We start from the raw sequence: 23,387 nt of genomic DNA, 5'->3' as shown, positions 1-23,387 counted from the left end.
GTTGGAGGCGTGGGGAAGATAATGGGATAATGAGATCATACGATAATTAAGACATTTCAACAGGAAAGGCCAGGAATGATAAATATTCCAATTCTAAACCTCCTAAGCCTTAGTCACTTAAACACACACACACACACACGCGCGCCTCGCGTCACAGGCAACCCTCACATAGATCTCTCTCACACTGACGAAAACGTGGAAACTCTGGCCGACTTAGGGTGGAGCGGCAGCAGCATAAACACGTAACTAATCCGTCGTGTCCCTAAGTTACAGCTGTTCCTCACACACAAATATTTAACGGTGGCATACGCCCTTTAGAAAGGCCTTAAGCCAACCTCCTTCCCGGGGTTTAATCAAGTCCCTCTGCAGCCCATGAATAAGGGAGGTAAAGGATTGCTCTGGGAGGGGGGCCGTCTGTGCCTCTCTTCCACGATGATCAATGTGGATTATCCCACGCCATTGTCCTTTGATCTCCCTGTGGACGAGCAGGCAGGAAAGCGGCTGGCTGGGTGGCTGGCCAAGGGAACTCGCTGGCTCCTCCTCCTCCTCCTCTTGCAGCAGGCTGGCTGATGGCCAGAGCTGGTGGCCAAGAACACGTCCACCCTCGGCCAAGGGTGGTATAAACCTGGCCAAAGTGAGGAGAAGAAAACGGTAGCGTTGTGACTTGAGTGGTCAAGGGTAATGAGTGGGTGAGCATCTTGATTGGTGTGTCTGTGTGTGTGTGTACACACTTGGCCAGGGTGTAATGTGTTGGCAGACATCGTGTCTGGCCAAGGGTTAGGGGGACGGGAAGGCAGGTAAAGCGACCGGCTTGAAGAGGGACGACTTGCCAGTCGCAGGCCTCGATCAGTCAGTCAGGGGATGTGTGAGAGAGAGAGAGAGAGAGAGAGAGAGAGAGAGAGAGAGAGAGAGAGAGAGAGAGAGAGAGAGAGAGAGAGAGAGAGAGAGAGAAGGGTATCCATGAGCTGGTCACATCCATGAGGACATAAATCAGGACACAGCAACACAGTGATTTGTGCTGCGCCACACACCTGGGTATGCACACCCTCACAGGTCATCCAGCGTAGCATAAATGACCAGAGAAGACCATCAAGTCTTTGCCACAGAAGGCAGCAAAGAACACGACAGATATAGTGTGCAGCAGTAAGAAGCAGAGAGATAATAAAGACCAAATCGTGCAGTAGACATCACCAAAGAGGGGAAAAGAGAAGGTTCGGGCAGCAGAAGTAGGTAGAACAAACGAGCCAGTGCAGCAGAAGCAGAAGCAAATAGGGAACACAGCAAATTCTCAGCGCGTAGCAGAAGCATGAGACTATAAAGAGAGATAATGATGATATACTGCCTGGAGAACGCTCTTAGTTACAGCGGGGTTGGCTGTAGCCCGCTGTACCGGGCATGAAGCACAGCAGTTGACTGAGCAGAAAGACCGCCAAATACTCATGTGAAAACGACATTAAACTAAGCCACTCTGGGCGGCTACACGCCAGCGAAACACATCGCTGGCGTTTTAATGCTTGATGATTACACACGCTAACAGTTGTGTGAGCCAGGACGAGAGGTACATAGCTGAGAGGAGGAAGGGGAGGCAGAGGGATTAACACCAGATGTGGCATCATTTCATGGGTTCCCACTAAATCCTATGAGGATTTAATCCCACTTGGTCACTGGAGGAGAAAAAGAAATGATAGACACCCGCAAAGCAGATGACACCAGATGTCAGTTCGAATCCCATCGTTGATGACTTTATATTTTCCAGGGGTTGAATATTATTGGTTTCGAACCCTGGTACAGATGTGCTCAGGCTGCTTTTCTTATATCTCGCAGTCTCTCTCACTTCTGCACTTCCTTCATAATTCTGGCATCATCAGCGAACATAGCGAGGTATGATTCTAAAGCTTCTATTTGGAAATCCCAAATAGAAGTCTGGAGATAGAATTACCTCTATCACTAAGGGGTCCCCATCTGTCATCTGTCTCCCAGCTTGAATAGACGCCCCTCACATGTCCCCACGCCCCTAGTTAGGTGGCTGCTACCAGCCCACTTGAGTAGCCCTCCTCTGACACGAAGTGCTTCATCATCAAGTCCTCTGTGGTGGGTTAGGGTCAAAGGCTTTCTGGAGCTCCGAGAACATACAGAATCTACCCACATACATATAAATATATGATATCGTGTTCTTTCCGTTGTTGATGACCCTAGTCTTCTGTAGAAGCTGACTTAGCCTCTCCGTTCCATGTTGTTATATGCGTCGGGGGAAACTCTCTCTCTCTCTCTCTCTCTCTCTCTCTCTCTCTCTCTCTCTCTCTCTCTCTCTCTCTCTCTCTCTCTCTCTCTCTCTCTCTCTCTCTCAGTACAAACGGCGGGACGCGTCCCCCGGGCCTTCAATGCGGAGTCTTGGCTGTCCTCTTGGCACAGACTCTCCCTCCCCCCATCCCTCGCCACTATGTGTGGTACAGACATAACGACCATTCTCTACCACAAAGAGACTCCCTAACTACTCCTACCAAGTGGTTCAGCTTGCTTCCCAGTCTTACCTGTAAGTGGTAAGAGTTACGGACCCTCTTGCTGGCAAGACCACTTCCATAAATTCCACTTAACACTAAAAGGTCGCCAGCCTGTCATGCTTTTAGGAAAAGAAAACGAAAAAAAAATGATAATCGTTCCTTTGGGAAAAGAAAAAAAAAATGAAGCTTCATTTTTTATAGAAAAGGAAATAAAGGAAATAGGGCATTGATCAAGAAATATAGAACCATCAAATTCAAAACTGGTTAGAAGAAAGGGGGAAAAAAAGGATCATTATTTATCATAACATTCACATACTCATGTTTACAAGCCATGTCTCTGCTACGTGATTTTCTCATCACATTCCAGGAATGACTTTAGCTACCTGGAACTTCTGTTGTAGCATAACGCGCTGTGGGAAGGGGTCTGGAAAACTGGAAACATGCCGGACAACCCAGTAAATGGCTTTGTGTGAGTGTCATTAAACCTAGTGATATCAGAGCACCAGTTAAAATGATGCTATTGATACAAACTACAATCCAGTACCTACGTGGAGGATTTGTTTGGCAAATATTTGGAAAATCCGTTAACATTGGAAGGGAGGGAAAAAAAAGTCATTTTTGGTGACATTAGTAAATCAGTTATGGTAGTAATCCCTTTGTTTTATTGCCCTTTATTTTTGTTTTATTGATCTAATCCCATACCACAATTTTTGGGTCAATGGGTCACTAGGAATGAGAGTGGCTCATATGATTCTACACACACACACACACACACACACACACACACATACGTGTGAGTCTCAGAAACTTAAGATTATTATTCTCCTTATCTTCTTGCTCTCACAGGATCATTATGGACTCGTCCCTAACAACCCTTATTACCGATGGTTCCGCCTTGTTACCCCAGAGGTACAGGCCTCTGCTTGAAGCCATTAAGCTTTAGGTAGTGAGTTTGCTCGCCGTGGCCTTGTTGTTTGCACAGCAAATTCGCAGAAGTGTAAATTACGCCAAACGATCGGCTCTGTTTAACCTGGATGGTGACCTATCACTAAATACAGGAATGTGCATCATTCCTACTAAAAGGTGCATGATGACACACACACACACACACACACACACACACACACACATATATATATATATATATATACACTACCTCTCCTGGGGTATTTATAGGCATTGTTAAGACCTTAAACCGTACAGCAATAACACGCTATACAAGCCAAGGGTAACGAGCAACTATGGTTGGAATATCCTTTGAAGGATTGTTCCTGGATCTGGAACTCCTCCTGAGTGAGTGAGGCCCCTGCCACCATTGTGTCCTCGAGTGAATGTGAAAGCACAAAGTGGATGGGCCATGGGGCGGTAGGGGGTTGGGTGGATGGGTCCTGGTCGGCAGCTCACACGATGAATGAATGAATGAATGAATGATTGATTGAATGGGGGGGCGTGGTTCCTGGTCGACAGCTCACAAGATGAATGAATGAATGAATGGATGAATGAAGAGGGGGATGGTGACGTCACGTTCTACCAGTCTACCATCCTGGTCTTCAACGTCTACCAGTCTTCTATCTTGGCCTCCTGAGTCTAGCATTCTACCCACCTGGCCTTCAAAATCTACCAGTCTACCATCCTAATCTACCAATTTACAATCTCGTCTTTTCATCTACACAGGAGATCAATTTCGCAATAGTCATTATCCAGTTTATATAGTGAGCATTTTCTCGTCTGTCTATCGCTGCCTTGGACTCTCGTGTGTGTGTGTGTGTGTGTGTGTGTGTGTGTGTGTGTGTGTGTGTGTGTGTGTGTGTGTTACAAGACGTGGGTTCTCGTGGGTTTGATTGACCCCTGCAAGACGTGGGGTTGACGTGGGGGCTTGATTGACCCCCACAAGACGTGGGCTTGACGTGGGGGGCTTTTGACCCCCACAAGACGTGGGCTTGACGTGGGGGCGCCTTTGACCCCCACAAGACGTGGGCTTGACGTGGGGGGAGCTTTTGACCTTTGGCAGCCTCGTTAGATATTCTGTCCGTGGCTCAGCCCCCGTCGCCCACCACCATCAGGCAATCAGAGACATTTTCTGATTGCCGACCCTTCCAGCTTTTCCTCCTACCGCCAGACTCGTTCTGAACTTTGACCCCCCCCCCTCAGGTCAGGTCACACCCGTCTGAACTTTGACCTTGGATGATCTCCACCCCCACACCCGGCCTCTTGCCTTATTCTCTGGTGACGAGAGAAACAACGAAAAAAAACGCAAAAAAAAAGGTCTTGCCTTTTTTTTTTTTTATATTTTTGACGACCCTCTCTCTCTCTCTCTCTCTCTCTCTCTCTCTCTCTCTCTCTCTCTCTCTCTCTCTCTCTCTCTCTCTCTCTCCCTGACCTCGATGATGAATCATCATCAATACTGGCCATGTGGTCTTAAGGGCTTTTGACCTCTGATGACCTCCCTCGTCGTCCTGTGACCCCCCACAGCTTGCTGTAACGATACACCGTCTCCCCCCTGCAACAGCTCTGGGTGGAGAAGACACACACACACACACACACACACACACACAATCTGTAAAGAGAGAGAGAGAGAGAGAGAGAGAGAGAGAGAGAGAGAGAGAGAGAGAGAGAGAGAGAGAGAGAGAGAGAGAGAGAACACACCAAAAAGAGAGAGACCAGTGTAATTTCTCACAGCCAGGAGGGAGGACGGAGGGAGGGGTAAGGGGGGGAGGGGAATGGGAGCTGGTCGTCCTCCCCTCACCCCCTTCCCCACTTTCCCCTCGCTGAGTTAATGACCTCTCGCGTCCTCGTTCGCTCGACCTCTGGCGGGTTCTCGAGAAGGTCCTGAGCGACAGCTGGTGATGACGTCAATTTCAGCAAAAGCTTCGTTGTATTTGTACGTTGACACAACCGATAGATTTCCTCTCTTCTCAGTTTGTGTTTACTGGATTATGTTTGTGTTTACTGGATTATGTTTGGTTGTCGTACGACAGTCGTATGAACGTAATGCTCTAGCGAGATGCCTTCGTGTATTCAATCCTCAGTAATATATATATATATATATATATATATATATATATATATATATATATGTATATATATATATATATATATATATATATATATATATATATATATATATATATATATATATATATATATATATATGTTGGGCCATTTCTTCGTCTGTTTCCTTGCGCTACCTCGCAAACGCGGGAGACAGCGACAAAGCAAAAAAAAAAAATATATATATATATGTGTGTGTGTGTGTGCGGGTGTGTGTGTGTGTGTGTGTGTGTGTGTGTGTGTGTAGGTGTGTGTGTGTGTGTGTGTGTGTCTTACGGGAGCACTGGAAGACATGAGGCTAATTGGAACGCTTGTTAAGAACAAAAATTTCCAATCTTTCTTTTTTTCTTCTTTTCTTTTTGCTTTCTTCCTGTGGAAGTTCTCGTAAAACAGATCTTATAACAAGATCATTCATCCCAACTTGTCCTTTGTGAGGCCACGTGTACGGCACAGTAATTAAAGCTTGCTAATTGGCCAGCCAGCCAGCCAGCCAGCCAGCCAGCTAGCCAGCCAGCCAGCTAGCCAGCCAGCCAACTAGCTAGCCAACCAGCCAGCCAACCAACCAGCCAGCCAACCAGCCAACCAGCCAGCCAGTTAGCCAGCCAGCCAGCCAACTAGCCAGCCAGCCAGCCAGCCAACCAGCCAACCAGCCAGCCAACCTCTCGGAGGAGACAAAAGGAACATTTCTTCTCCTCAGAATTGTGTTCGTAAGTCTTCATAGTTAACTCACTATTTATATATATTTATTTTTTTTCTTCGTTTTTCCATCGTAGGTAGAAACTAAGACTCACTCACATGTGCTGGTTAATGGCGATCTTCTTCCTGGGAATCGTGGAATATGTAGATGATTGGATGAATTATGTAGGGCAAAATATCTGTTTATATGATCAATACACACACACACACACACACACACACACACACACACACACACACACACACACACACACACACACACGTCAGAATCTATCTAGCACTTCGAAATACTTCTACCTATTTCCTGTTTATGGTTGAGAGCCGCGCCCCTCCCCCCTTCTCACCCCCCCTCCCTTTATTGCCCTCCAGTGAGACACATATTCCCTCCACAGTCCCTCCAGCTAAACTCGGTAAGCTATGGTGGGGTTTGGGGGGTAGGGGAATGTGGGGGTGTGGGGGGTAAGGTTTAATCATATCAGTATAGCCACATCAGAGCATGAAGCCCCTATAACCCTCTTATCACTAGTATAATGAAGGGGATCTGGTGGACTTCCTGGTAGTTGTGTTGGTATCATTGTTCCCTTCCTTCCAGCTGCCACACGGTATGTCTTCTGGAAGGGAACTGTAGCAGCGCTACAAGAGGGAAAAGGGAAATGTACCCTATGTATAGTGTGTGTGTGTGTGTGGGTGTCTGTGTGTGTGTGTGTGTGTGGGTGTGTGTGTGTGGGGGGGGGGGGGGTTCTGTTCTCTCCAGGATAAACAGATGGTGACCCAGGCACAGTATTAGTTGGGTCATGCTAGAGGTACACACACACACACACACACACACACACACACACACTAATACTACTACTACTACTACTACTACTACTACTACTACTACTGCTGCTACTGCTGTCGTTGTTGCTATTGCTGCTAACAGTGACAGACGAATGATAGTCAAAAGGATAGTTTTAAGATATCACCAATAGAAAAAGTGTTTTTTTAAGATATCAAGAAATGAGAAGGGTCGTGTTTATGATAAAAGAGAAATAAGAAAGATTTCTCTTTCTTTGAATAATTCCTCAGAGACCATAATTATAACATTATTAGTGAAAAAAAAATGTAGAACAGTTTGTGAGATGTTATTATGCAAGAGGGATAGTTAGAATACATCATTATAGTATGAGCAACAGTGCAATGTAATGGTGTATTCGTGTAACATAATGGTATATTCATGTATATATCAATAGGTCAAGTATATGAATAACATTTCTGGGATGACAATCATTATTCATTTTCATCCTCTGTTTATTCATGAATACAAGTCATCCTTGGTGGCCGTGAGAAAGAACAGAAAATTAGTATACATGTATAATAATGACAAAGAAATGTTCATTCGCCCGTAATTCACTATGACATAAAGCTCATATTCTGCTACTTTTGTCCTGATCTAATGTTCCGAACTATGAATATTCCGGTTCATCTGCCTGGCAAACTTTTTGTTATATTTATTTTTCCGTTGCGTTTCCGTGGCAATGGTTCTGCTTTGTCGATCACAAGGATAGTAGGGTTCAACGACCCATTTTTTTTTTTTCCCCTGGTCAACGAGGTGCATCCTTTGACATCAAATCCACCTGGGAGACATTCGTTAACCCATTCCCTTGACATCAACGAGGCATCCCTTGACATTCGTTAACCCATCCAGTTTGGATGTGGAGTGACGCAACTTAACGAATTCGTTAAAGATTTTGATCTAAGAAACACGAAGGCTAATTCTACACACGAACAGTGATATTGTAGAACATTCACCGCTGAATCACTGCTGGCTATACCTAACCACTACAGTATACTTCTCTCAGCAGTGGTTCATGATCCACTACACCTCCACTCACTCACCCATCCATCCACCACCACCACCACGCCACCTCCAGGTTCCACCGTCACTCGGGGGTTTTATCATAACACAGTGGTCTGTCCACCACAACACCAGGGGATCTACAGACGTTGCTGACGTGTTCCTCCCTCACTGGATCGTCCGTCCTGACCTCCTCACACATGCTCGAGGTCGACCTCTAGCTAGTGATTACGGTCTGGCAGGTAAGGCTGACTCGTATGTTGTCCTCAACTACTCCTCCTCCTCCTCCTCCTCCTTCCCAGGTACGTCTTATACAGATCTCGAAGCCCCCAGGACACGGTAGATCATGGGGCTCCCATTCGCTGCTTCTGCTGCTCTACCTCCGAGCTATACAGCTATACTGCCGCGCTATGGGTAGATCTATCTTGTGTGAGCTCAGGATGGGAGACCAGGACTCCCCCTTCAGTCTCTCTGTCTCCCCTCGTCCTCGTCCTCCTCCTGCTCAGGTAACCACACTGCCACTGGTACTGGCCTCTGATGGGTCTATCATCCTGGCCTCTGATGGGTCTATCATCCTGGCCTCTGATGGGTCTATCATCCTGGCCTCTGATGGGTCTATCATCCTGGCCTCTGATGGGTCTATCATCCTGGCCTCTGATGGGTCTATCATCCTGGCCTCTGATGGGTCTATCATCCTGGCCTCTGATGGGTCTATCATCCTGGCCTCTGATGGGTCTATCATCCTGCAAGATCCACAGAAGGAAATTTGCACGACTAAATAACTTTCTCCACAAAGTGTCATCCTTCCCTTTCCTCACAGGTTCTTGAGTCAACAGTTCCAGCAGATTCCAGACCTCACAACTTTTGTCTTTCTTTGTCCAGGACGTCTTCCAGTAATCCAGTTACTCCTTCCAGACGAGCAACAACTTTATCTACAAAGTTCCAATCAAGGTAAAACACACCTTGGCCCAAAGTATCGCCAACTTTCCAGCGAGGTGTATAAAGTATACCAACTTTATGTTAGTGGAGAGCGTCTGTGTGAGCTTGGTATATAAAAGTTGAGAAGTTTTTATTGTGAACTTAAATGCCTTGAAGCAGAAGTTCTTGCGAGAAGCAAAGTTTTGACTTTTCAAATGGTAGTTTGAGCGAAGGAATGAACAGGGGTTTCTGTCCACCATTACCTCCTTCCTTGGCATCGCTGCTACTAATGGTGTAATTAATTACAAGTGTGTCTGCGCTAGGGGCTTCCCTTCCTCCACTGTAATTACTATTTGTGATTACTAATTGCGTGTTACACGGAGGACAGAGAGTTTTACACTCGCGTTGCCCCCATCCCTTACCCTTGTATATGTGTACCGTGTCTATGCACACACACACACACACACACACACACACACACACACACACACACACACAGGGGGAGCTGTCCGCCCACAGCCAACCCAGGTGTTCATTCTCCCGTCAGGGATGGTCGGTGAATGGGTACCTAACTTAGGCTGGTGTGTGTGTGTGTGTGTGTGTGTGTGTGTGTGTGGTGGTGTGTGTGTGTGTGTATGTGTGTGTGTGTGTGGGTAAAGATATGTTCCTTCCCCAATGTTTACTCATTTGACCAACTTGATAAACTCATCTTCACAACATTTCTGGTGATAACGACAGAACTACATGATCCTTGATGATGATGAGGAAAGCTAACGCGGCCTCCCAATTACCGTCTCTTGGGCTGTTACTCACTCTAGGGTCGTCAGCAGCAGGTGTGAGGCTCGGGGAACTGACGTGAGGGAAGTTGTGAGGTTCAGTTTGGAGGGAGGAACTAGCGCTTTAATTTGGAGGCGCGGGATTGGGAGGGCCTCCCTTGGGAGATGGGGAGAGAGAGAGAGAGAGAGAGAGAGAGAGAGAGAGAGAGAGAGAGAGAGAGAGAGAGAGAGAGAGAGAGAGAGAGAGAGAGAGAGAGAGAGAGTCATGGAATTATCCCGTGCTAAGGAGGAAGGGAGGCGGGCGGGAGGCGGGGTGGATGGTGGGTGGAATTATCCCGCGTGGAACTTGGGATGATTGCGACGAAGGGGAGGGACACCAATTCCTGGGTTAACTACAGTACTAGTGGCAGTGTGGTTCCCAGGGCAGGAGGAGGAGGAGGAGGAGGAAGAAGAGGAGGAGGAGGAGAAGACGAGGAGGAGGAGGAGGAAGACGAGGAGGAGGAGGAGGAGGAGGAAGACGAGGGTGAAGTGGAGGAGGAAGACGAGGGTAAGGTGGAGGAGGAAGACGAGGATGAGGTGGAGGAGGAAGACGAGGATGTGTAGGAGGAGGAAGACGAGAAGGAGGAGGTGGAGGAAGACGAGGGTGAGGGGAGACAGAGGGGATGAAAGGATGTTATACCTGCAGTGTCTACGTCATAAGGGATGTTTCTCGTCTCTGAAACTGAAACATTGATCATCCTGAAAGTTATTTCAGAAGCCGAAAGAATAACGAATCACAGATACAATACAAGAGAGAGAGACATTGAGGAAATAGTCAATGAGAAGGCGAATGAAAAGTCTTAAATTCATGGTGATGGAAGGAGAAAAAAGACAATTGAATTCGTTGAATTTGAATCCAAATCCTTGACTTTTCTCAACTCGTCTTTCGGGACAGTGACAGACATTTCCACCGTGGGGCGGGTTAACCACTGCTAACAAACCTGTCATATATTCAAATTTTACCGGAAACAAGTTGGAATGAGTTTTCCCACAGTCTGTACCAACGCACGAATTTACAATTTTTTTTTTCAGAAAGTTACCGTTGACGACGCTCGTCCGTTGCACGCACGCACGCACGCACGTACGACGGACACGAACAGGCTCGGTGATCATGATCAACGGGATCTAAGAACATCACGAACTGATAAACTAATATAGAACGTTTGTCTAGAAGCGATTTGATTTCTCACTATCTACCTAAATCTACCGGTTCGAATCTACCCGGATGGAATCTACTCGGTAGAAACACACGACAAAGTCTACAAATGTAAAGTTACCTGTTATGTTCATCGCATTAACTCTACAGGAAAAGTAAGTCATATGCCTGCCAGAACCAGACCCAAAACTTTGACAAAAAGCAAAGTCCACTAACTGCAATATTCATGAAAGTATATTAACCTTGGCGAAATTAACAGGTACAAACTATAAGTCTAGTTCGTCAACTTGTTCATGTATTGTAAGAAATGAGAAAAACTTTCTCACTTTTCGTCTTCTACCAAGACACACCAAAGAGATCGCCAGGAGTGGGAGCTGTATGATTCCAAGACGCTCATTAAACTTCTCAATAACTATTAAGAACCACCAATTAGCCAGGGGTTCCACCACTAATTACAAAGCTATTAACTAAATTAAGAGAAACTTTATAAAAAAGAAAAAAAAACTACTTCGTGTCATTTGCACAGATATTCTTTGTTGGACCTAACTCGACCACCAGCGTTGGAGAAGATGAATATAAGTGTTCACTTCCACTTTACACTTCTTATCTCATTTGTGGAGTCGTCTTGATTCGTGTAAAGAAGCCATTAGCGATGAACGTTGTTAACTGAGATTGTAAAAGCCAGTTACCCAAAGGAATTCTTGGAAGGTTTAAGAGAATCGTCAGAGATACATACACAGGTTCAGTATAATGCTACGTTTATGTATTGTCTTGAAATGCCTCTGCAATTGAGATAATGCACTTCACTTGTATCTTATCCAGGCACTATGTAGAATGATAAAGATTTCAGAGAGACATTTTTGCCCCCGTAACGCAAAACTGTCAGGTGTGTGTGTGTGTGTGTGTGTGTGTGTGTGTGTGTGTGTGTAGGGAGACTGTGAGGATATCTGGGCAGTAAGCGTTCGATATCTTCATTGTGGCTGTCTTATCATGACCACGTAGGGTCCTGGAGGGTATGTGGATCAGGTGTTTGTAGTAATAGATTGATGGATGACGTCAAGAACATAGATGGGGAGAGTGAGACTCGTGTTTGTCTAGGGAGTGTAGTTTCTAGGGTGTGTATGTGTCTAGGGAGTGTAGTTTCTAGCGTGTGTATGTGTCTAGGGAGTGTAGTTTCTAGGGTGTGTATGTGTCTAGGGAGTGTAGTTTCTAGGGTGTGTATGTGTCTAGGGAGTGTGGTTTCTAGTGAGGTGGATGTCTGGTGAGGGGGTATATTAAGACTGAGAGGTGGATAGTTAGTAGAAATGAAACCACGTCATGGATTTTTGAGGTATAGAGAAAAATTGCTGGCAACGTACGACCAGAAATAAATGAAACCAGAATCGCATATTTCACAGTAAAAGTGAAAAGAGCAAAAAAATTGATATGGTCGAAATTGAAAGCAGAACATGGCCTTCAACAGAAATATTGTTATACGTTGAAAAGCAAATGTTTAGACTAGAACTTACAGCCAACACATTTCAACTCAGATGTATAAAAAGAAGACGAAACAAAAAACTTTTTGATTGTCAATTCTCAGTGTTTACCTTCCAACCCCCGTGAGTGCAATGGAATTAACAACAACCACCATAGTTCACTGAAAAGAACCAATCAGTAGCTGGGGGCCCTTAATTACCTGTCATATCCACCTGCAGTGCTTAATTAGACGCCACAAGAAAATTACAGACCACAGCTTACCTTCATATGTATGGTCAAGCCTGGCTCAACCTTACGTGCGAGACTGTGGTCATTAGGAGTCTACACATATACGTTTCCCACTACATTTCAGTCGTTACAGAAATAACATGGCAAGATTTCATTATCATTTATCATTCCTGTAAGAGGGAAATAGTTAAGATGAGTCTTTCTATATTGTTCTATTCATTTCATGTTTCTCATTTCGAAACGATGTGTTTCTGGGCTTGTGTTTGACCTGTTCGAGTCTATGGAAACTAGAAATACATAAGTCCTTTTCGTCATAAGTCTTCATGAATAAGGAAGTCTGATTATAGAGAAATATTATGATAACAGTGAATTATCTAGTTAACTTGAGGTACGATTCTACTGATGTTGGTTTTGAAATGACCTCAAATTTTAGTCAAGTACTGAGTAAATTTCCTTCAAAGTTGTTGCTCTCGATTTAGAAGGAAGGGACGGTATGTACATACGTACATATGTAAAGATGAGATACATGAGAGGGATGTGTTTTCCCTTGCTCGTGGGGGAGGAGAGAGAGAGAGAAAGACAGAGAACCTGAAATAGCTAGGCCAACCAGAGCTCTCTCTCTCTCTCTCTCTCTCTCTCTCTCTCTCTCTCTCTCTCTCTCTCTCTCTCTCTCTCTCTCTCTCTCTCTCTCTCTCTCTCTCTCTCTCTCTCTCTCTCTCACAACCATTTTGCACCATCGATCAACCACCATCATCATCATCATCATCCCCAAACGACCCTATAGTTACTGCAGTCTGAGGTCAACTACGTGTAGCTGTTCTTGTTCGACGTTGTGGATCGGTCCATCTGTCTGGACATCACAGTAAAAATAAAAGTTAAAATCATCCCCAAATTATTAACGAGTCGCACTTCGGGCTAATGACACGTACTTTAACCTGGGTTCTTAACTGAAGGCTCTTGTGAAAAAATATACCTTGAAATCCGCAAAGAGATAACTGGCAGGACTGATGACTCTTGGAGAGAGAGAGAGAGAGAGAGAGAGAGAGAGAGAGAGAGAGAGAGAGAGAGAGAGAGAGAGAGAGAGAGAGAGAGAGAGAGAGAGAGAGAGAGAGAGAGAGAGAGACTCTTCACCCTACTCCTGCTTCCTCTTCCTTCAAGATTCTTTGACCCTGCCTTTTCCTTCCCTCCCACCAACACTTTCCATTAACTACCATATTCATCACTTCCTCCTCCTCCTCCTCTTCCTCCTCTTCCTCCTCCTCTTCCTCCTCCTTCCTTCACCATCCTTCCTCCCCGGATCTCTGGGGGTCATGCAAACTTCACCACTTATTTTGGCTCTGGGGAAGCCACTTCTTTCATCCAGTAATTAACATAATTTCCCCTCAACCCGACAAACAAACCAGTTTTAAAAGTTCTCGAAATTTTTTTTTTATCAACTCTAAATAATCCATTAATGCCATCACACCAAAGTTCATAACTTTACAACCTGGAGTTGTTATTGTTGTTGTTGTGGGAGGGGGGGAGTGCAGGGGGGGTTTCAAAACATCATGATTTTCGAGGGGGTCATCATGATTATTTATCAAGTGAGCCTCTTAACGAATGCTATTAACCATCGATCCTATTTCACAATGACAAGACTATATCACCCACACTTTGTATTGACAATGACCAAAAATGTCCTTCTAACTTTAGATTCGTAGTTGATGTAACACGCCATCTATCTTAGGACATTGAAGCGCACCAGATGATGGTGATCTTTTACCAAGAGAAGAAAGATTTCTATATCTGGCTATCTCCTATATGTCGACTATACACCATTACCCTATATAGGAGAGGTTAGTTACGTGTTTTGTGAAAGGAATACTGACTGGGTCGTTAATCATCCTATATACATCCCCCTTCTGTATCATCCTCCTCCTCTGCTATGTTTAAAACCTCATTATAGTCTTGTCGTTAATGTGTAATTTGTATTCATCTATTGCCCCAACACACTGTCTATCCTCACACATCTGGGGAGGGTTGGGGAGAATATTCCCCCGGAAATATTCACCATTGAACCTAGCATGCAGAAGAATATTCACCACGAAGACCTTTACTCAACTCCCTAACTTGCCAAACTCCTTATGGAATATTGTCCCAGAGATATTCACTACTCAGCCAGAGGTAAATTCCCAGCAGAATATTCCCCCGGGGATATTCACTAACTTCCCAGGGCAAAACGAGCATCTCTCCTGGGATCGACCAACACAACTCTGAGAACCTACTTCGAAACCCTAAAAGAGGAGACACAACCTTTTAGATCCTACCACTACTTACCCTAAATGCTCTCACCTCGCATCTCAATGCCATTACTTTCCTCTCTTATATTCCTCTTCCTTCCTCTCTTATATTCCTCCTTCTTCCTTCCCATGTGAGTGAGTCTCTCTCTCTCTCTCTCTCTCTCTCTCTCTCTCTCTCTCTCTCTCTCTCTCTCTCTCTCTCTCTCTCTCTCTCTCTCTCTCTCTCTCTCTCTCTCTCTCTCTCTCTCTCTCTCTCTCTCTCTCTCGTCCATATTGACGTCAACATGACCCGGTGTTATACGAAATTTCCAGGTAAACGAGATCAACTACTGTTCCGGCAAGTAACAGGTTAAGTGTAAGTCACTATATGACTGTATAGTATAAGTATAGGATGTTGCAGCGTATATATATATATATATATATATATATATATATATATATATATATATATATATATATATATATATATATATATATATATATATATATATATATATATATATATATATATATATATATATATATATATATATATATATATAGGTTTCACTCGGTCTCACGGACGGGCAGGAATTAATTCTATAGATTCATTACAAAAAAATTGAAGGGAAATTACAGGTATTTTTATAGCCATCGAGTTTGAACATTGTTACAGCTTCTGTGTCGACTACAGACCAACGCTGAAACGACTGAAGCTGTCGGGAACGTGTGTGTGTGTGTGTGTGTGTGTGTGTGTGTGTGTGTGTGTGTGTGTGTGTGTGTGTGTGTGTGTCAGACAGAGTAGAGACGGTAGCCATGAGCCAAGAGAGATGGTACAGCTCCTCGCAGGTCGAGTTACATGTGGAGTACCTGGGTTCGAGAGAGAGAGAGAGAGAGAGAGAGAGAGAGAGAGAGAGAGAGAGAGAGAGAGAGAGAGAGAGAGAGAGAGAGAGAGAGAGAGAGAGAGAGAGAGAGAGAGAGAGAGAGAGAGAGAGAGAGAGAGAGAGAGAGAGAGAGAGAAATAGTTATCCATTACTTCCCTCACTATCAACTAAGCAACTTAGCGAGGCACAAAAGATTTATAGACTTAATGCTAAAAGCACAAAAGTTTTTATTTTTTTTTTTTGGTGGTGAGGGGGCGACACAAACTCAATAAGTGATTTACATAAGTTGTTAGATGGTAAAAGTTAATGTAACTTATAAATACATTAAGTACTTTGCGTATATCAAAAGGTCACGCAACTATCTATCTATCTATCTGTCTATCTATCTATCTATCTATCTTTATATATATATATATATATATATATATATATATATATATATATATATATATATATATTATATATATATATATATATATATATATATATATATATACTCCTTACTTATGCATAGAATGGGTTTATGTAGAAACAGCTGTCTAAAATGTTCTGCTAAATTCGTTGAACAATGATATAAACGTTGCGTTGAAACTCTAGAACCTATTTAAAGTGTTTTATCTCTCATAATGGAGCTTGTGATAAGCTTGTCAGATTAGCTGACAGAAGTTTGTACCTCTTTTTTTTTTTGTGTGTGTGTTGGCAACATCAGTTCACATACGACAATCAACGTTTTACTACAGACTTTCCGCTACGATTATCAGTTATCATCATTTAGCCACTGTGTCATTTCCAATACGTTCACGTCCATTATTCATTTCTTTTATAGACACCCAAGTGGGAGAAAATCTATTCTCATTTCAGGATTAGATGGAACAAAGTGTTTCTACACTCACATCAACAAGGGATTAGAACCAGTCTTTCAAAAGCTGTGTTCTCTTCTTTTATGGCATTCTGGTCTGGTATGGCAAACTAGAAATAGATTTAGATCATTTTAATTTTTTTTTTTAGGTGTGTTGGGTGAGGATGGGGTGTTTGAAGGGGAGGGGGGTGACAGGAGACGCATCTATAATTAGGAAAATTCTTGCTTTATATATATATATATATATATATATATATATATATATATATATATATATATATATATATATATATATATATATATATATATATATATATATATATATATATATATATATATATATATATATATATATATATATATATATATATATATATATATATATATATATATAATATATATATATATATATATATATATTACTTTTTTATATGAGTCACATAAAGCTCATTTTGTATTCAGTTCATTAGGTATACACAGTCCAGCGTATCACATCACATCCGTAATAGTCCATCAAAATTATCATACAGGCGTTACTCGTCAGGAATTATCACACATGTCTCATCCAACAGGAATGATCATACATGGATCATCCAACAGGAATGATCATACATGCATCATCCAACGGGAATGATCATACATGGATCATCCAACGGGAATGATCACACATGCATCATCCAGCGGGAATTATCATACATGCATCATCCAGCGGGAATTATCATACATGAATCATCCAACAGAAATCATTTTACGTGTGTCATCCAAAAAAAAGAAAAAGAGATCATCGCGAGTACATTATCCTAAAGAGGATTATCATACAGGTATCACTCAAGCGCAGATTACAACACAAATGTATATATATATTTTTTTTCCCGTGATAATCAAACAGTAGAGACACGATCATTCAACATTCACTACATTCCCGAGTTTTAGAATAAAACAATTTTGGACATTACTGCACAGGACGGTACTCAACCTGGATCTGGTACAAATCCCTAGGCTCAAACGATTACACAACCCTGGTCCTAAAAAAAGAAAATATATGATCACATTGACGGCATAGCCAGCCTGGACACCCAAGCTATGAGTGGGGGTAATACAGTGCTCCACGGATTCACAAAAAAGATCCTCATGCGTTTGGGGCGACAGTTCCACTTTATAGTGAGCCAGCGGGGGACTTAATGCTTTGAGTGGAAAGGTTTTACCATTGGAGATCTATCTAGGATGAATGTTGGACAATATGAGCGAAGGATTAAAGAAGTGTACATTGGAATTTGAAAAATTGTTGATGTGAAGGATTGAGGACGATATGTGAGACGTCCCTTGGACACATGTTCTATAAATCACCTGTTAATATTGCCCCACACACACAACACCTGTCTGTCCACACTGTCTCATTGAACACCTGTCAACACCTGTCACAGTAAACAACTATCGCTTCCTTTATTAATCTATTTTTTCCACACACCTGCAAAAAACATCTTCTTTCCCCAGAACATCTTAACGTCATGGGAGACGATGTTCAATCAGCTGCAACGATGGTTAACCCTTGTTTACCACACACACACACACACACACACCAGCACTGGTCCTCTGGTCCTCACACGACCGATGCTCGCCACAGACGAATCTCTGTATCCTCCCGTCTTACCAGGTTTCTGTCATCATGGTGTATCACCCTCCCATCCACGAACCCACGTCTTCTCCCTCCACGCACCGCCGCTGGGATCTATTCCCTCCACCATCACGTCAAACCTTTCTTCGTCAGGAGGTTCCTGAAGGAGTCCATCTCGAAATTTTCGTAGTGACGTTCGTGTGTAAGCCAGTAGAATGCTGGGATGCCAGTGTGTATGTGTGTGTGTGTGTGTGTGTGTGTGTGTGTGTGTGTGTGTGTGTGTTGTGAGGGCCTTGTTTGCATGCTTGTGTTTGTCTGCCCGTGTTTGTGTTTACGTAGACTATCACATACAAGAATCTAGCGTAATACATCATACATCAGACATCTTAACGTCAAGAATACAATCATGCAGTGTTTACATTTTGATCGTACATAGAGCCATGTATTGACGTACCTCAACCAGGATGTCCAAGTGTCGGTTTCACTCGAAGCCTTAAGTGGGGTCGAACTAAGGTCACTGACATGACCAGATCGGACGACAGACGCACCGTTGACCATCAAGGAGTTGCTTAACCCCCACACCCCCACACACACACTTCCCCCACACCCCCACCTGACCCCTGCAAAGGTGTCGGGTCACCAGTGATAAGCTGATGACCTCATGACTCTTGTGTTATTTCTGGCGTAACACGTTATCCACGACCGGTGGATGAGGCAATGGGCCAAGTTCTTCCAGATGAATAGCATCATTGACACACCTAATTAATTCTAAAGATTCAAACCAGAATCATGAACACAAAACCAGGTTAATTGAATTCGTAAGGGGATGGAAGGGAGGGAGGGAGGGACTTAAATCACACACACACTAAAGTCAAATTTAAAGAAAAAAATGAATATTCGAATGAAAGAGCCTACAACTGTGCGTTCGAAATGAACAAAAACTCCTTAAAGTTTAAGCAAAAGAAATATATTTCCTCTTTCAAATCATCCCACCATGAAAAAGATCAGAGAAAACCACCATCCACCTCTCTCCCCCATGCAGTCCATTTCGTAGGTATATATATATATATATATATATATATATATATATTATATATATATATATATATATATATATATATATATATATATATATATATATATATATATATATATATATATATATATATATCCCCCCGACCCACAGCCATGATGGGGGGCCCTGGGGGGGCGACCATCATCATGAGGTCCCTCTTTAAGACCCCCCCCCCCACCACCACCTCACCAACACCTCACCAACACCACCACCACCACCTCACCAACACCACCACCTCCTCCCTCCTTCACCATCCCAGTTTTCAATCAAACGTCGTGTGATGCACTGAAGAGCTAAATAACCTTTGAGGAGAAGGATCAAGTGACACAACCATCCGTGTGTGTGTGTGTGTGTGTGTGTGTCTGTGTGTGTCTGAGTGTTTGCACAGCTGAAGGCGATGTCGCGGGGGGGGGGAGGGGAGGGAACCCTCGAGATAGAGTGTAAAACTGAGGAGCAAGACGCGGAGAGAGAGAGAGAGAGAGAGAGAGAGAGAGAGAGAGAGAGAGAGAGAGAGAGAGAGAGAGAGAGAGAGAGAGAGAGAGAGAGAGAGAGAGAGAGAGAGAGAGAGAGATCATGGTAATCCCCCCCCCCGTCTCTCACAACTGACAGTCTGTGAGAATGTCTCGTGCCCCGGATTTTTGAGCAGGCAAATCCCCCCCCCCCCCCCCCCCCCCCCCCTCAGCCGAGGTATATAATGCCGGGCCGTCTTGAGACACAGAGTCCAGGATGCCGGAGTTCCTGCACCTCTGCAGGATCTATGAGACTACAAGCTCTATAAAGCTTAGGAGACTCTGTAGAGCACAAGCTCTATAAAGCTTAGGAGACTCTGTAGAGCACAAGCTCTATAAAGCTTAGGAGACTCTGTAGAGCTTAAGTTCTATAAAGCTTAGGAGACTCTGTAGAAGGGAGGGGGAAACCTTATCTATTTTTTCTTATCATTTTTCTCTTATCTTTGATCCTCCCGGGGCACGCTGGTGCTGGCCACGACCCCCCGGGCCGTCTATACTGTATACGTTACGCTGATATATATATATATATATATATATATATATATATATATATATATATATATATATATATATATATATATATATATATATATTTTCCACCGTCATGATGTTCCGTTTGGCACTGCGTCAATTGAAGGTGTTAAAAGGGATTTTTAGGGAGAGGAGGTGAAGACTCATTGCGGGTACACCGCTCTCAACGTGAGGAGGAGGAGGAGGAGGATGGGGTGGTGGTGGTGAGGGAATGATTTGTGGGCGTGCGTGTATGATACTGGCGTGGGCGTGGTGGAAGCTCATGATGGAGTGGGCGTGTGGTGCTGGTGGGTGGGCCTGGGCGGGGCGGGGCTGGGCGGGTTATGATTTAGGCAAAGTACGTGAGTGTGTGTGTGTGTGTGTTGGGGAGGGAGGGAGAGTGGGAGAGTGAGTGAGAGGCTCTTACTGTGGTGAGAGTCGACTTACTTAAGTCATGATGGATAGCGTAACTCTCACCAGGTGACGTTTATGTTCGCTCAGGTCAAAGATTTGTGATGCTCAGGCCTCGGTGAGCGTGCGAGGGAGAGTGGGAGGGAGAGTGGGAGGGAGAGTGGGAGGGAGAGTGGGAGGGAGAGTGGGAGGGAGAGTGGGAGGGAGAGTGGGAGGGAGAGTGGGAGGGAGAGGAGTATGAGGGAGACTAACAAGAAACAAAGAGAAAAATAAAGCACAAAGAAGACGATACATAACATAAGATTAGCACACACACACACACACACACACACACACACACACACACACACACACACACACACACACACACGCACACACACATATGAGGGATATGAATACGATAATAAACTTTACCGTCACTACAACAGACATTCGAACTGGTGAGGGAGCAGCAGCAGCAGCAGCAGCCCCTCTCCCTCCTGCTTCTCCTCCTCCTCCCTTTTGACTATAAGATCCGCAGTGATAAAAGCTATAGGTTATGACGCTGAGGGAGGGAGTGAGGGAGTGAGGGAGGGAGGTAAGTCGTCGTAGTCGTCGCCAGACGAACAGCAGTCGTCGACGACGGAAGTTGGAGCCAGTTACTTCCACCCGAGCCAGGGAGGAGGTAGGCTCTCGCCTCTACATGGACTGTGACATACATCTGAGGCGATGCTGGTTATAGACATCAACCCGACTCGAGTCTGCCTTCATTTGCTCCACCTCCTCAAAGCACCAGTTCCCTGCCTTCGGTAAGAACTGTGAGACATGGTCTCTTTCGGGGCCCTTGTGAGGGGTTGGTTTTTGTACTACAGAGGTCTATTCAGTTAGGCCTGCCTCCCATGCTCTATCAGGGGCTTTGGGGGGTCTGTCAATGAAGTCTTTACCTTCTAACCACCTCCTAGACTCCCCATAGAACTTTGAAGGGTCTACATGTGAATTCCCCCCACTTTGAACCACCTCCCAGACTCTCCTATAGTTTTTGAAGGCTTTACGAGAGGAACGTGCACAAGGCACCACCTCCCAGTCGTTCTTGTGGCTTTGGAGGTTATCTCAGCGAAGTATTCAGCTGGCAGCGCCTCCCAGGGCCTCTCAGGGCTGTACTGGAGGTACAAGATTCTTCCCTGGGAGGGGGAAACACAATTGGCTGTCAGTTGTAGTGACAGAATTGCCTTCTATTTTTCCGCATTATGGGGAAAAGTTGGTATGAGGTCATTGCAAAGTTTGTGAAGTGTCTCTGTCTCCCGAGGGCTTTTCTGTGGCTCTGCCTATCATGTCTATACGACGAAGGGGAAGACGAAGACGACGAAGATGAAGAAGACGATGTTGTAGTTTCTAATTTTATCAAGTCTGACATTCAGAACATCCATCTGCAGCTTGCAATTCCAGGTTTATATATATATATATATATATATATATATATATATATATATATATATATATATATATATATATATATATATATATATATATATATATATATATATATATATATATATATATATATATATATATATATATACGCACGTCTTACTTGCACGCCAGCATCAGGGCCTTCTTCCATTACCTCCTAGCATCAACATGCAAGGAAAACGCGTTGCCACTGAGACCACCATCTCATCTGTATAAAAAGAAAACAGAGAGAATCCCCCAGAAGGATATATCCTGCCGTCTTGTTCGAATCCTTTGATGTTGTCTGAGGAGGGACGCGTCCTGCATTGCCTCCTACCGACACCCACCTTGGGGCTAGGGATATTCCTTCAACAGCCTCTGATGGATGGATCTCTCTTGCATCATCCTTCTTTAGGACTTCATCCTGAGTCCTGTATCCCCCCCCACCCTAGCCCTCCTCCTCCTCCTCCTCCTCCTCTCCTCCTCCCACTCCTCCTCCTCCTCCTCCTCCTCCTCCTCCTCCTCCACTCCTCCTCCTCCTCCTCCTCCTCCTCTTCCTCTCCACTCCTCTCCGTGCCTCCTTAACAAGTCCTCCTGTGCATTCCTCACGCATCCTGTGGCTAGCTCCCGGTCCCTCTGACACGCCAGTGGCGAATCCCTCTGTGAGATCATGTTCTTACCACAGAAGGCGCATGTCTGGTGCGTTCACGGCTTCATGCGTCATGCACGTTCCTGGTGCATTTAGGGCTTCATGCGTCATGCACGTGCCTGGTGCATTTAGGGCGCTTCATGCGTCATGCACGTGTCCGATGCGTTCATAACTTTCATGCGTCAGTCATGATTTTTCCTTCATCCATCTGTCTGACGATCCTCATGCGTAACATTCACTTATTTCTTTACCGGCAATGAATTCTTACGCATGCGTCCATACGCAGTACGCCCTTATTCCCTGACGGGGTTTTCATATAACTGCTAACCACGCGTCAATCACTGTGCTCATGCGTTTGAAATGCGTTTATGCAGCATTAATGCGTTTATGCAGCATTCATGCGTTTATGCTTTATTAATACGCTCATGTGGCCCTTAATGCGTCCATGCGTAATTCAAAGCTGCACTCTCGTGTCATGAATGCGTCATGTGTGGCGTTTTCAAACTCGTCT

This window comes from Panulirus ornatus, chromosome 65 (genome assembly GCF_036320965.1).
Source record: "Panulirus ornatus isolate Po-2019 chromosome 65, ASM3632096v1, whole genome shotgun sequence".
Taxonomy (NCBI): domain Eukaryota; kingdom Metazoa; phylum Arthropoda; class Malacostraca; order Decapoda; family Palinuridae; genus Panulirus; species Panulirus ornatus.
Note: the sequence above shows the minus strand (reverse complement) of the source record.